The following is a 14,519-nucleotide window of genomic DNA, read 5'->3' on the forward strand; positions in this document are numbered from 1 at the left end:
GAGCTTGAGCTAGCTAGCTAGCTTGAGCTTGAGCTAGCTAGCTAGCTTGAGCTTGAGCTTGAGCTAGCTAGCTTGAGCTTGAGCTTGAGCTAGCTAGCTAGCTTGAGCTTGAGCTAGCTAGCTTGAGCTTGAGCTAGCTAGCTTGAGCTTGAGCTAGCTAGCTAGCTTGAGCTTGAGCTAGCTAGCTAGCTTGAACTTGAGCTAGCTAGCTAGCTTGAGCTTGAGCTAGCTAGCTAGCTTGAGCTAGCTAGCTAGCTTGAGCTTGAGCTTGAGCTAGCTAGCTTGAGCTTGAGCTAGCTAGCTAGCTTGAGCTTGAGCTAGCTAGCTAGCTTGAGCTTGAGCCAGCTAGCTAGCTTGAGCTTGAGCTTGAGCTAGCTAGCTTGAGCTTGAGCTTGAGCTAGCTAGCTAGCTTGAGCTTGAGCTAGCTAGCTTGAGCTTGAGCTAGCTAGCTTGAGCTTGAGCTAGCTAGCAAGCTTGTGCTTGAGCTAGCTAGCTAGCTTGAGCTTGAGCTTGAGCTAGCTAGCTTGAGCTTGAGCTAGCTAGCTTGAGCTTGAGCTAGCTAGCTTGAGCTTGAGCTAGCTAGCAAGCTTGTGCTTGAGCTAGCTAGCTAGCTTGAGCTTGAGCTTGAGCTAGCTGGCTTGAGCTTGAGCTAGCTAGCTTGAGCTTGAGCTAGCTAGCTTGAGCTTGAGCTAGCTAGCTAGCTTGAACTTGAGCTAGCTAGCTAGCTTGAGCTTGAGCTAGCTAGCTAGCTTGAGCTTGAGCTAGCTAGCTAGCTTGAGCTTGAGCTTGAGCTAGCTAGCTTGAGCTTGAGCTTGAGCTAGCTAGCTAGCTGGAGCTTGAGCTAGCTAGCTTGAGCTTGAGCTAGCTAGCTTGAGCTTGAGCTAGCTAGCTAGCTTGAGCTTGAGCTAGCTAGCTAGCTTGAACTTGAGCTAGCTAGCTAGCTTGAGTTTGAGCTAGCTAGCTTGAGCTTGAGCTAGCTAGCTTGAGCTTGAGCTAGCTAGCTAGCTTGAACTTGAGCTAGCTAGCTAGCTTGAGCTTGAGCTAGCTAGCTAGCTTGAGCTTGAGCTAGCTAGCTAGCTTGAGCTTGAGCTTGAGCTAGCTAGCTTGAGCTTGAGCTTGAGCTAGCTAGCTAGCTTGAGCTTGAGCTAGCTAGCTTGAGCTTGAGCTAGCTAGCTTGAGCTTGAGCTAGCTAGCTAGCTTGAGCTTGAGCTAGCTAGCTAGCTTGAACTTGAGCTAGCTAGCTAGCTTGAGCTTGAGCTAGCTAGCTAGCTTGAGCTAGCTAGCTAGCTTGAGCTTGAGCTTGAGCTTGAGCTAGCTAGCTTGAGCTTGAGCTAGCTAGCTAGCTTGAGCTTGAGCTAGCTAGCCAGCTTGAGCTTGAGCTAGCTAGCTAGCTTGAGCTTGAGCTTGAGCTAGCTAGCTTGAGCTTGAGCTTGAGCTAGCTAGCTAGCTTGAGCTTGAGCTAGCTAGCTAGCTTGAGCTTGAGCTTGAGCTAGCTAGCTTGAGCTTGAGCTTGAGCTAGCTAGCTAGCTTGAGCTTGAGCTAGCTAGCTTGAGCTTGAGCTAGCTAGCTTGAGATTGAGCTAGCTAGCTAGCTTGTGCTTGAGCTAGCTAGCTAGCTTGAGCTTGAGCTTGAGCTAGCTGGCTTGAGCTTGAGCTAGCTAGCTTGAGCTTGAGCTAGCTAGCTTGAGCTTGAGCTAGCTAGCTAGCTTGAACTTGAGCTAGCTAGCTAGCTTGAGCTTGAGCTTGAGCTAGCTAGCTAGCTTGAGCTTGAGCTAGCTAGCTAGCTTGAGCTTGAGCTTGAGCTAGCTAGCTTGAGCTTGAGCTTGAGCTAGCTAGCTAGCTTGAGCTTGAGCTAGCTAGCTTGAGCTTGAGCTAGCTAGCTTGAGCTTGAGCTAGCTAGCTAGCTTGAGCTTGAGCTAGCTAGCTAGCTTGAACTTGAGCTAGCTAGCTAGCTTGAGCTTGAGCTAGCTAGCTAGCTTGAGCTAGCTAGCTAGCTTGAGCTTGAGCTTGAGCTTGAGCTAGCTAGCTTGAGCTTGAGCTAGCTAGCTAGCTTGAGCTTGAGCTAGCTAGCTAGCTTGAGCTTGAGCTAGCTAGCTAGCTTGAGCTTGAGCTTGAGCTAGCTAGCTTGAGCTTGAGCTTGAGCTAGCTAGCTAGCTTGAGCTTGAGCTAGCTAGCTTGAGCTTGAGCTAGCTAGCTTGAGCTTGAGCTAGCTAGCTAGCTTGAGCTTGAGCTAGCTAGCTAGCTTGAGCTTGAGCTAGCTGGCTTGAGCTTGAGCTAGATAGCTTGAGCTTGAGCTAGCTAGCTAGCTTGAGCTAGCTAGCTAGAGCTCGACCTATGAAAAGCTGCGCAAACACTTATTCTATAATAATTGCGAAAATTAAAAATTTCACAAGTGAAAAGCTGCATAAACAGTAATTCTATGTGTGGGGCATTATTAGGGGGAGGTGTCTTGTCAAAATATGGCTGGACTAAAGACCTCAACCCAGATAGGGTGGAAGGCCCTATGATCGGTCTGTTACTAATCGGTGACCGATAAAGACCTGACCAAGGCCTGTAGTAAGCTTGGTTAGGCATTACAGGAGATAACACTAAGACCGAGGGGTCTTAGAGAGCCCTCTAGCGGGGCGAATAGAGCTAGATCGAGCCTTGGGAAAGCTAGATCGAGCAGGACTGAAGCTAAAGGATAGACCGAGAGGTCTGTCTGGTCCTCCTAGAGAGGCCAAGAGAAAGTACGAGAAGCCAACTAAAGCTTGATCGGGCCTTCAGCAAGCACGACCGAGCTGTACCGGAGCTAACACTAAGACCGAGGGGTCTTAGAGAGCCCTCTAGCGGGGCGAATAGAGCTAGATCGAGCCTTGGGAAAGCTAGATCGAGCAGGACTGAAGCTAAACGATAGACCGAGAGGTCTGTCTGGTCCTCCTAGAGAGGCCAAGAGAAAAAACGAGAAGCTAACTAAAGCTTGATCGGGCCTTCAGCAAGCACGACCGAGCTGTACCGGAGCTAACACTAAGACCGAGGGGTCTTAGAGAGCCCTCTAGCGGGGCGAATAGAGCTTGATCAAGCCTTGGGCAAGCTAGATCGAGCAGGACTGAAGCTAAGCAAGAGACCGAGAGGTCTGTCTGGTCCTCCTAGAGAGGCCAAGAGAAAGTACGAGAAGCCAACTAAAGCTTGATCGGGCCTTCAGCAAGCACGACCGAGCTGTACCGGAGCTAACACTAAGACCGAGGGGTCTTAGAGAGCCCTCTAGCGGGGCGAATAGAGCTAGATCGAGCCTTGGGAAAGCTAGATCGAGCAGGACTGAAGCTAAACGATAGACCGAGAGGTCTGTCTGGTCCTCCTAGAGAGGCCAAGAGAAAGTACGAGAAGCTAACTAAAGCTTGATCGCGCCTTCAGCAAGCACGATTGAGCAAGACCGGAGCTAACACTAAGACCGAAGTGTCTTAGAGAGCCCTCTGGTGGGGCGAATAGAGCTAGATCGAGCCTTGGGAAAGCTAGATCGAGTAAGATTGAAGCTGAAAGAGTGTCAGAGGAGCAAATGAACCTCCAAAAAGTGAAAATCAAATTTTAGAAAAAACACAAGTTAAATACTGCATGGACAGTATTTCTATGTGTGGGGCATTATTAGGGGGAGGTGTCTTGTCAAAATATGGCTGGACTAAAGACCTCAACCCGGATAGGGTGGAAGGCCCCATGATCGGTCTGTTACTAATCGGTGACCGATAAAGACCTGACCAAGGCCTGTAGTAAGCTTGGTTAGGCATTACAGGAGTTAACACTAAGACCGAGGGGTCTTAGAGAGCCCTCTAGCGGGGCGAATAGAGCTAGATCGAGCCTTGGGAAAGCTAGATCGAGCAGGACTGAAGCTAAGCAAGAGACCGAAAGGTCTGTCTGGTCCTCCTAGAGAGGCCAAGAGAAAGTACGAGAAGCTAACTAAAGCTTGATCAGGCCTTCAGCAAGCACGACCGAGCTGTACCGGAGCTAACACTAAGACCGAGGGGTCTTAGAGAGCCCTCTAGCAGGGCGAATAGATCTAGATCGAGCCTTGGGAAAGCTAGATCGAGCAGGACTGAAGCTAAACGATAGACCGAGAGGTCTGTCTGGTCCTCCTAGAGAGGCCAAGAGAAAGTACGAGAAGCTAACTAAAGCTTGATCGGGCCTTCAGCAAGCACGACCGAGCTGTACCGGAGCTAACACTAAGACCGAGGGGTCTTAGAGAGCCCTCTAGCAGGGCGAATAGAGCTAGATCGAGCCTTGGGAAAGCTAGATCAAGCAGGACTGAAGCTAAACGATAGACCGAGAGGTCTGTCTGGTCCTCCTATAGAGGCCAAGAGAAAGTACGAGAATCTAACTAAAGCTTGATCGGGCCTTCAGCAAGCACGACCGAGCTGTACCGGAGCTAACACTAAGACCGAGGGGTCTTAGAGAGCCCTCTAGCAGGGCGAATAGAGCTAGATCGAGCCTTGGGAAAGCTAGATCGAGCAGGACTGAAGCTAAACGATAGACCGAGAGGTCTGTCTGGTCCTCCTAGAGAGGCCAAGAGGAAGTACGAGAAGCTAACTAAAGCTTGATCGCGCCTTCAGCAAGCACGATTGAGCAAGACCGGAGCTAACACTAAGACCGAAGTGTCTTAGAGAGCCCTCTAGTGGGGCGAATAGAGCTAGATCGAGCCTTGGGAAAGCTAGATCGAGTAAGATTGAAGCTGAAAGAGTGTCAGAGGAGCAAATGAACCTCCAAAAAGTGAAAATCAAATTTTAGAAAAAAACACAAGTTAAATACTGCATGGACAGTAATTCTATGTGTGGGGCATTATTAGGGAGAGGTGTCTTGTCAAAATATGGCTGGACTAAAGACCTCAACCCGGATAGGGTGGAAGGCCCTATGATTGGTCTGTTACTAATCGGTGACCGATAAAGACCTGACCAAGGCCTGTAGTAAGCTTGGTTAGGCATTACAGAAGATAACACTAAGACCGAGGGGTCTTAGAGAGCCCTCTAGCGGGGCGAATAGAGCTTGATCAAGCCTTGGGCAAGCTAGATCGAGCAGGACTGAAGCTAAACGATAGACCGAGAGGTCTGTCTGGTCCTCCTAGAGAGGCCAAGAGAAAGTACGAGAATCTAACTAAAGCTGGGTCGGGCCTTCAGCAAGCACGACCGAGCAGTACCGGAGCTAACACTAAGACCGAGGGGTCTTAGAGAGCCCTCTAGTGGGGCGAATAGAGCTAGATCGAGCCTTGGGAAAGCTAGATCGAGCAGGACTGAAGCTAAACGATAAACCGAAAGGTCTGACGGGTCCTCATAAGAGGCATGGAGAAAGATCTGATACTAAAGTACCTCTCGGAAGTAATAAAATATGCCTGATGAAGCCGGGTATGATGTTTGTTGTTTGATGGCATTCATCGATTAGGTCTGGTGGATTCCCCATTACTCCGAGTGGTACTAGTAGAGGCTCCTACAGGGGTGAGCAAAGCGAGATCAAGCCTTAGGCAAGCTAGATCGAGCAGAACTGAAGCTGAAAAGCAAAATAAATGACAGGTCTGTCCAAATCAATAAACTTGAAATCCAGTGTGGTCACCACGGGTCACGAGGTGAATTCCTAGCGATTGTCTGCTGAACGTATAGGAAGGCCCGAAACGAACGATAATTTCATTGCACAGTGGAGATACTATACGTTCAGGAGTAGCATACATCGGGTTTGATCTATGATCATGTCTGGTCTCCGAGGATCCACCGGGTTACCAACTGGCACCGCTGTACTGGGTGTAAAACTGGGCCACCTGAAGTCCCGGGTGTAAAACTAGGTGCCTCTGTGCCAAAGTAGCGGCTTGCGTAGTGCATTATGCCTCCGGCTTGCGAAATGGTTATAAGCAATAACAACAGGACGCCGCGGGGTGTTCACTTAAAGGAGTAACGTTCTCTCAAGGGAGGGGATCTAAAAATCTTGATAAAACATTTATTCTATGCAAAATTTGTGCGCAAATTTTGCAAAGTAAAAAGCTGCACTTTAGCAAATTCTATGTGTGTAGCATTATTAGGGAAGTGTTGTTTGATGGCACCTCTCTACTTGATGCACCAAAGAACTACCTTGATGGCTCATGACCGCTGGTAATCTGTCGTCGCTAGTAGTTCGGAACTGAGAACAAATATGTTCGCAAATTACAACAATTATACAGCATATTGCTGAATAAAGCAGAACCGAATAATACTCAGTGACTTTACACCAAGACTGACTAATGTCTGGATTGTATCGTCCTACTCGAGTAAGGCGAAGAAAAGCTAGAAAGATACGCTTTTCACAAAGCAGGCTTAATGCATGCAAACCAAGGAGGAAGGAGTGATGCCCCTCCTTATAATAAGCAGAACCAAATAAAGAACAGACAGCATCATCTGTACAGTGACCAAGAAGAGGTGAAACTTCTGTATGTGAAAAGGCAATTTGAGCGAGATTTATTAGCAGACTAGTATTATGTTGTTTCTAGTAGGCGAAAGCCGAAACATCAACATGTGAAAATCTGATATTAAATCCTCAATCATTTTCCCTAGTATTATACAGCTATGAGTAACCTTAATTGGACACGGCAATTATTGCTGACCGGTGAAACTTTCGCATGGGAAAGACACACACACTTCTTGACAAAGCAATAAGTATTATGCTGTTTCTAGTACGCGAAAGCAGAAACATCAGCATGTGAAAGTTGTGAAGTTGAAGAATTTTTGTGTTGAGTACGATGTTGTTACTAGTAACCATGTCGACAGCTGAGAACTGTTCTCTAACCAATAGAAGGTGAAACTTCTGTATGTGAAAAGGCAATTTGAGCGAGATTTCTTAGCAGACTAGTATTATGTTGTTTCTAGTAGGCGAAAGCCGAAACATCAACATGTGAAAATCTGATATTAAATCCTCAATCATTTTCCCTAGTATTATACAGCTACTAGTAGCCGTAATTGGTCAGGGAAACATTGTTGACCGGTGAAACTTCACATGGGAAAGACACACAAATTACTTGACAAAACAATAAGTATTATGCTGTTTCTAGTATGCGAAAGCAGAAACATCAGCATGTGAAAGTTGTGAAGTTGAAAAGTTTTTGTGTTGAGTACGGTGTTGTTACTAGTAACCATGTCGACAGCTGGAAAGCTGTTCTCTAACCAATAAAAGGTAAAACTTCTGTATCTGAAGAGGCGGCGTGATTGAGATTTTTAACAGACTAGTATTATGTTGTTTCTAGTAGGCGAGAGCCGAAACATCGACATGTGAACATCTGGTTTTTAAATCATGAGTCAATTCTCCCTAGTATGATACAGTTGTTAGCCGGTATTGGTAACAGTAGAACAGAGATTTGGAGGGCAAAACCTGCTCATGGGAAATGCTCACAGAGCGCTATCTACCAGTACACATAGTATTATGCTGTTTCTAGTACGCGCGAGCCGAAACATCAGCATGTGAAATGTGTAATCGTGGGTAACTCTAAGTGTGTAGAGTACTGTGTAGTAACTAGTAGCCATGCCAAAGCATGCATTGAAACTCTTCGTGATTTAAAAAGCTCAAAGCAAGATTGACGAGGCCGCAAGGCTATGTCTTTCTAAATTCGAACAAATCGAAAGATTGTTCAAAGTACAATTAAACTGATTGATCCTGTCAGTTGCCATATGCTTGTCTGAAAGACTAAGCCATGCATGTGCAAGCGAAGCTTGAAAAAGTGGAACCGCGAATGGCTCATTAAATCAGTTACTATCTATTAGTTGATTTGCAAGCTAAATGAATAACTGCGGTAACCCTGCAGCTAATGCATGCTGATTGTCCGACACTGTCGGAGACTTTTACAAGACTACACCGGGTGATTTGCTAAGTACAGACACATCCCGTGATGAGTCCTAGTAACTGAAAGATCCCAGATAGCTTCGGCTTGGGGACGGAACTTCCGAATTTCTGACCTATCAACCTATGATGGTAGTGTAACGGACTACCATGGTTGTGACGGGTAACGGGGAATCAGGGTTCGATTCCGGAGAGGGAGCCTTAGAAACGGCTACCACATCCAAGGAAGGCAGCAGGCACGCAAATTACCCACTCTCCGCACGAGGAGGTAGTGACTAGAAATAATGATATGAACCTTTATGGTTTGTAATCAGAATGGAATGGACTTAAAAGCTCCATTGATGAACGAGTAGAGGGCAAGTCTGGTGCCAGCAGCCGCGGTAATACCAGCCTCTACAAGCGTATGCAATAGTTGCTGCGTTTAAAAAGCTCATAGTTGGATCTGTTTGAGTAGAACGGCAACATGGTCTTCAGTTAAATCTGTTGACTCGTTCCGCTCATCCTTCGCATCGAAGAAATAGTTTGCACTTAAATGTGACGAACTGTGGAAACGGTGTTTTCACCCTGAGAAAATTAGAGTGTTCAAAGCATCCTTTGGGATCGAATAATAAAGCATGGAATAATGGAGAATGACCCGCTACTCGATTGATGCCGGTTGGCTGAGTGCGGTAATGATTGAAAGGAACAGACGGGGGCATTTGTATTGCTACGTTAGAGGTGAAATTCTTGGATCGTGGCAAGACAAACTACTGCGAAAGCATTTGCCAAGAATGTTTTCATTAATCAAGAACGAAAGTCAGAGTATTGAAGAGGATTAGATACCCTCGTAATTCTGACCATAAACTATACCAACCTACAATTTGTCAAAGTCGATCTTGACTTGGCAAGAGATTAACCGGGAAACCAAAGTTTATTGGTTCCGGGGGAAGTATGGTTGCAAAATCGAAACTTAAAGGAATTGACGGAAGGGCACCACCAGGAGTGGAGCCTGCGGCTTAATTTGACTCAACACGGGAAAACTCACCCGGTCCAGACATCTTAAGGATTGACAGATTGAATATCTTTCATGATTATATGGGCGGTGGTGCATGGCCGTTCTTAGTTAGTGGAGTGATCTGTCTGGTTAATTCCGATAACGAACGAGATCTTCTCCATCTAAATAATGAAATTCACTATATGTGAATTCAAACACTTCTTAGAGGAACTATGCGGAATTAAATACCGCAGATGAAGTGAGGCTATAACAGGTCTGTGATGCCCTTAGATGTTCTGGACTGCACGCGCGCTACACTGTGTACTTTTAGATTGAGTACTCAGCCCTTGGTCCGAAATGGACTGGGCAATCAGAGAAAAGTACAGCGCTTCAAGGGGATCGTCTGTTGTAACTTGCAGACGTGAACCAGGAATTCCTGGTACTTATGAGTCAACAACTCATAGGGATTACGTCCCTGCCCTTTGTACACACCGCCCGTCGCTACTACTGATTGGATAGTTAAGCAAGAATTGCAAATTCCTACTGTTGGGACTTCGGTCTCCGGCAACGGGATGAAGCGGATCGAGCTTAATTGTCTAGAGGAAGTAAAAGTCGTAACAAGGTTTCCGTAGGGGAACCTGCGGAAGGATCAGTGATTGATTCCTTCGGGCATGGCTGCTGGTAGAGGCCATGTCTGTAGTGCGCATGACGCTCTGTCGCTAGAGATTGCTTGGCAACCAATCTCGAATTATGTATCGAGCTCAAAAACTACTTGTGTGGATACATAGTTCAGCAGTCATGGCAAGGGACTGCTTAAAGGGAGACTAGTTAGCAAAAGCAGCCTAGCAGAACTGCAGCTATCTAGATCTCAGAAGCTGGGTTATAGAAGCCCAGCTATAGACTTGTGAATGAGAAAGGCCTAAAAAGGTCCACAAGTCGCGTGGTTAGAACCGACACGCAAAAATCCCAGCGAGTGACAGAGCGTTGCGCTGTTCAGTGGGAAAGAGTTGAGCTACTCGGGGCGCCCACTGAACTTGCTCCGAGCCAAAGGCTCGAAAAAACACAGCTTAGCCTCAGATCCTTTACATAGAAGGCTAGCTAAAATAAACTTACCTTGGACGAGGGTAAAGTTTAGTCAGTTCTTAGGGGAGAGTAATCCACAGCTTCTCGCCCTCTGAACATTCTCCCAGATATGTAGGTCTGGGAGAGTCTCCTCCTGTTCTTCGGAATCTGGAGGTAGACAAAGACAGTACGATACGATCTTGCATCGGGATGACTAACCGATAATGATCATAATCTGACAATTTTTCCGGCTTGAGGCACCGGAGTCAGATTAAAGACACATACTGAACTAAAGGCGTATGTGCAAAGCTTGTCGGAGTGTAGAGAGTCAAGCTGAGTTGACTCGTCACGTGGTGATGACAACAGCCATGTGCAAAACACTCACAACTTTATCGTCTATGTGGAAAAGGTTGCTAACAGCGCTCTCTATGAGAGGCCCTCGCATATAACTATACGAGGAAAAGGCGATAGAGTTGTTTGAATGTGGGGCAGGTTCATCGACAAGCTAAGTTGATCACATTCTTGTTGTGGCATCCTACTAGAATTGGTCACGGTCTGCACCAACTCTCCCCAAGTTGGCCAGACTTAAAACTAGAAATAAGGTTTGCAGCTATGTGAACCTAGAAACTGTAAAGGAGTTGAAAGAACTTAAAGGAATTGAAAGAGGCCTTGAGGTATATCCTCTTGGTAAAGACCCACAAAAGCTCACAAAAGTGGCTTCGAAGGGCAAAACTGGTTCATCCAAAACAATTGGAGAGCTTAAAGCAGAACCAATTCGAATGAAACACTATTGGTGAAACTTCATCATGAGAACGTCACAAGCTGATCACGCTCTATGATATGACTAGTATTATGTTGCTTCTAGTAGGCTAAGCGCAAGCCGAAACATCAACATGTGAAAGTCGTAGAATTTTGCAATCAAACTGTGGCTAGTACTGTGATGTTACTAGTAACCTGGTGTTCCGTCATATGGCCAAGAGAGCATTTGAAGGCGAAACTTCTGCATGGGAAAGCTGCATCATGATCAAAATTTTATATCGAGTATTATGTTGACGTTAGTAGGCCTTGGCCGAAAACGCAGCATGTGAAAGGTATAGATAAAAGTTATTGTTGCAGTCAGTACTGTGTAGTTACTAGTAGCTGGATTTAAGCTCAAAATGAGACACTGTTGGTGAAACTTCATCATGAGAATGTCACAAGCTGATCAAGCTCTATGATATGACTAGTATTATGTTGCTTCTAGTAGGCTAAGCGCAAGCCGAAACATCAACATGTGAAAGTCGTAGAATTTTGCGATCAAATTGTGGCTAGTACTGTGATGTTACTAGTAACCTTGTGTTACGTCATATGGCCAAGAGAGCATTTGAAGGCGAAACTTCTGCATGGGGAAGCTGCATCATGAACAAAAGTTTATATCGAGTATTATGTTGACATTAGTAGGCCCTGGCCGAAAGCGCAGCATGTGAAAGGTATAGATAAAAGTTATCGTTGCAGTCAGTACTGTGTAGTTACTAGTAGCTGGATTTAAGCTCGAAATGAGACACTGTTGGTGAAACTTCATCATGAGAACGTCACAAGCTGATCACGCTCCATGATATGACTAGTATTATGTTGCTTCTAGTAGGCTAAGCGCAAGCCGAAACATCAACATGTGAAAGTCGTAGAATTTTGCGATCAAATTGTGGCTAGTACTGTGATGTTACTAGTAACCTTGTGTTACGTCATATGGCCAAGAGAGCATTTGAAGGCGAAACTTCTGCATGGGGAAGCTGCATCATGAACAAAAGTTTATATCGAGTATTATGTTGACGTTAGTAGGCCCTGGCCGAAAGCGCAGCATGTGAAAGGTATAGATAAAAGTTAGCGTTGCAGTCAGTACTGTGTAGTTACTAGTAGCTGGATTTAAGCTCGAAATGAGACACTGTTGGTGAAACTTCATCATGAGAACGTCACAAGCTGATCACGCTCTATGATATGACTAGTATTATGTTGCTTCTAGTAGGCTAAGCGCAAGCCGAAACATCAACATGTGAAAGTCGTAGAATTTTGCAATCAAACTGTGGCTAGTACTGTGATGTTACTAGTAACCTTTTCTTACGTCATATGGCCAAGAGAGCATTTGAAGGCGAAACTTCTGCATGGGGAAGCTGCATCATGAACAAAAGTTTATATCGAGTATTATGTTGACGTTAGTAGGCCCTGGCCGAAAGCGCAGCATGTGAAAGGTATAGATAAAAGTTAACGTTGCAGTCAGTACTGTGTAGTTACTAGTAGCTGGATTTAAGCTCGAAGTGAGACACTGTTGGTGAAACTTCATCATGAGAACGTCACAAGCTGATCACGCTCTATGATATGACTAGTATTATGTTGCTTATAGTAGGCTAAGCGCAAGCCGAAACATCAACATGTGAAAGTCGTAGAATTTTGCGATCAAATTGTGGCTAGTACTGTGATGTTACTAGTAACCTTGTGTTACGTCATATGGCCAAGAGAGCATTTGAAGGCGAAACTTCTGCATGGGGAAGCTGCATCATGAACAAAAGTTTATATCGAGTATTATGTTGACGTTAGTAGGCCCTGGCCGAAAGCGCAGCATGTGAAAGGTATAGATAAAAGTTAGCGTTGCAGTCAGTACTGTGTAGTTACTAGTAGCTGGATTTAAGCTCGAAATGAGACACTGTTGGTGAAACTTCATCATGAGAACGTCACAAGCTGATCACGCTCTATGATATGACTAGTATTATGTTGCTTCTAGTAGGCTAAGCGCAAGCCGAAACATCAACATGTGAAAGTCGTAGAATTTTGCAATCAAACTGTGGCTAGTACTGTGATGTTACTAGTAACCTTTTCTTACGTCATATGGCCAAGAGAGCATTTGAAGGCGAAACTTCTGCATGGGGAAGCTGCATCATGAACAAAAGTTTATATCGAGTATTATGTTGACGTTAGTAGGCCCTGGCCGAAAGCGCAGCATGTGAAAGGTATAGATAAAAGTTATCGTTGCAGTCAGTACTGTGTAGTTACTAGTAGCTGGATTTAAGCTCGAAGTGAGACACTGTTGGTGAAACTTCATCATGAGAACGTCACAAGCTGATCACGCTCTATGATATGACTAGTATTATGTTGCTTATAGTAGGCTAAGCGCAAGCCGAAACATCAACATGTGAAAGTCGTAGAATTTTGCGATCAAACTGTGGCTAGTACTTTGATGATGCTTGTAGCCAACCGAATTGGTTGAAAAGCCCAATAAGTAAGCTAACTTGGGAGAGCTTGTTGGAAACCAAATGCTACTAGATTGGTCCAAATACATCCTTCAACAGGGGATCACTTGGCTCGCTTTACGAAGAGGAGCACAGCTATATGTGTTAATTCGGTATGAATCGCAAGATTTGTTTACCGACCTCTCTAACGCAAAAGGCGGTCTCGGCTTCGGCTGTTGACTGCGTCCGATTCAGGGTTATATAACTCTCGATTGAACACATTGATGTTCTATTGTTGGTGCTTCCAATAAAATTGGAACACTTAAAGCAGAACCGATTCAAATAATAGCATTCTGATCAATGATTGCATTCCTTGATCAAGAACTGCTGGAGTCATTGTGATGGCGAATTTTCTTCATAAGAAAATTGCAAAGAGACGGAACTTAATGAGACTAGTATTATGTTGTTTCTAGTAAGCGGAAGCTGAAACAGCAACATGTGAAAATCAAGTTTTGTTCAATGATCTCGAGGCGATAAGTACTATGAAGCAACTAGTAGCCTAAGCATGACTCAGATTTGAGACAGTCAAAAAGACTGGCGAAACTTCTTCACATGAAAGTTACATAGAGAACTACAAATGTATACAGCGAGTATTATGTTGTTTCTAGTAGGCGAAAGCTGAAACATCAACATGTGAAAGTTGTCTGCAAACTGTAGAACGATATGTGATTAGTACTGTGCTGTTACTAGTAGCCAGTCTGACTGTAGAAGCCAAGACAAAGGGAAACTAATGCATCTGAAAAGGACAAGTTATGGAAAGGTATGCACGATAAGTATTATGTTGTTTCTAGTAAGCGGCAGCTGAAACATCAACATGTGAACGTCGTTGTGTACAGTAACCTAGAACTATATAGTCCTTAGTAACGTGCATTTACTAGTACCTGTAATTGGTATTCAGACTCAGGCAGTTTGGAATAGTTTGGCAAAGATGCACCAGAGAAAACTGGGATTTGATACAGAAATTGTTGAATACAAGTATTATGCTGCTTCTAGTAGGTTGAATCCGAAACATCAGCATGTGAAAATTGAAAACATTTCTGGTTCGAATTGTCACAAGTATTTGGTGATCTGAGTAGCCAAACTCACTACAACGCCAATTGAAGGCAAAAATTCTCAACGGGAAAAGCTATTCTCATTGAATGAGCTAACAAGACGAGTATTATGTTGCTTCTAGTAGGCGAAAGCCAAAACATCAACATGTGAAAGTCTTGCTGAACAAATTTAATGTTGTTGAGCTCAGTACCGTGTGAATTAGTAGCCATAATTGGCGAGCGAAAATTGAACTGGCGAAACTTCGTCTTTGGAAAATTGCAGATGCCGAGCACTTATTTTGCAACGAGTATTATGTTGACTGTAGTAAGCGAAAGCCGAAACAGCAACATGTGAAAGCTGTTGAAATTTGTGGTCATT

General features: G+C 44.9%; 1 pseudogene; it reads left to right on the top strand.

Moving 5' to 3' along the window:
* Nucleotides 1-13,157: 13,157 nt before the first annotated feature.
* Nucleotides 13,158-13,309, top strand: LOC142356807 (5.8S ribosomal RNA; annotated as a pseudogene).
* Nucleotides 13,310-14,519: the final 1,210 nt, after the last annotated feature.

The sequence above is a fragment of the Convolutriloba macropyga genome, unplaced genomic scaffold (genome assembly GCF_964194025.1).
Source record: "Convolutriloba macropyga unplaced genomic scaffold, txConMacr16.3 SCAFFOLD_799, whole genome shotgun sequence".
NCBI lineage: Eukaryota > Metazoa > Xenacoelomorpha > Acoela > Convolutidae > Convolutriloba > Convolutriloba macropyga.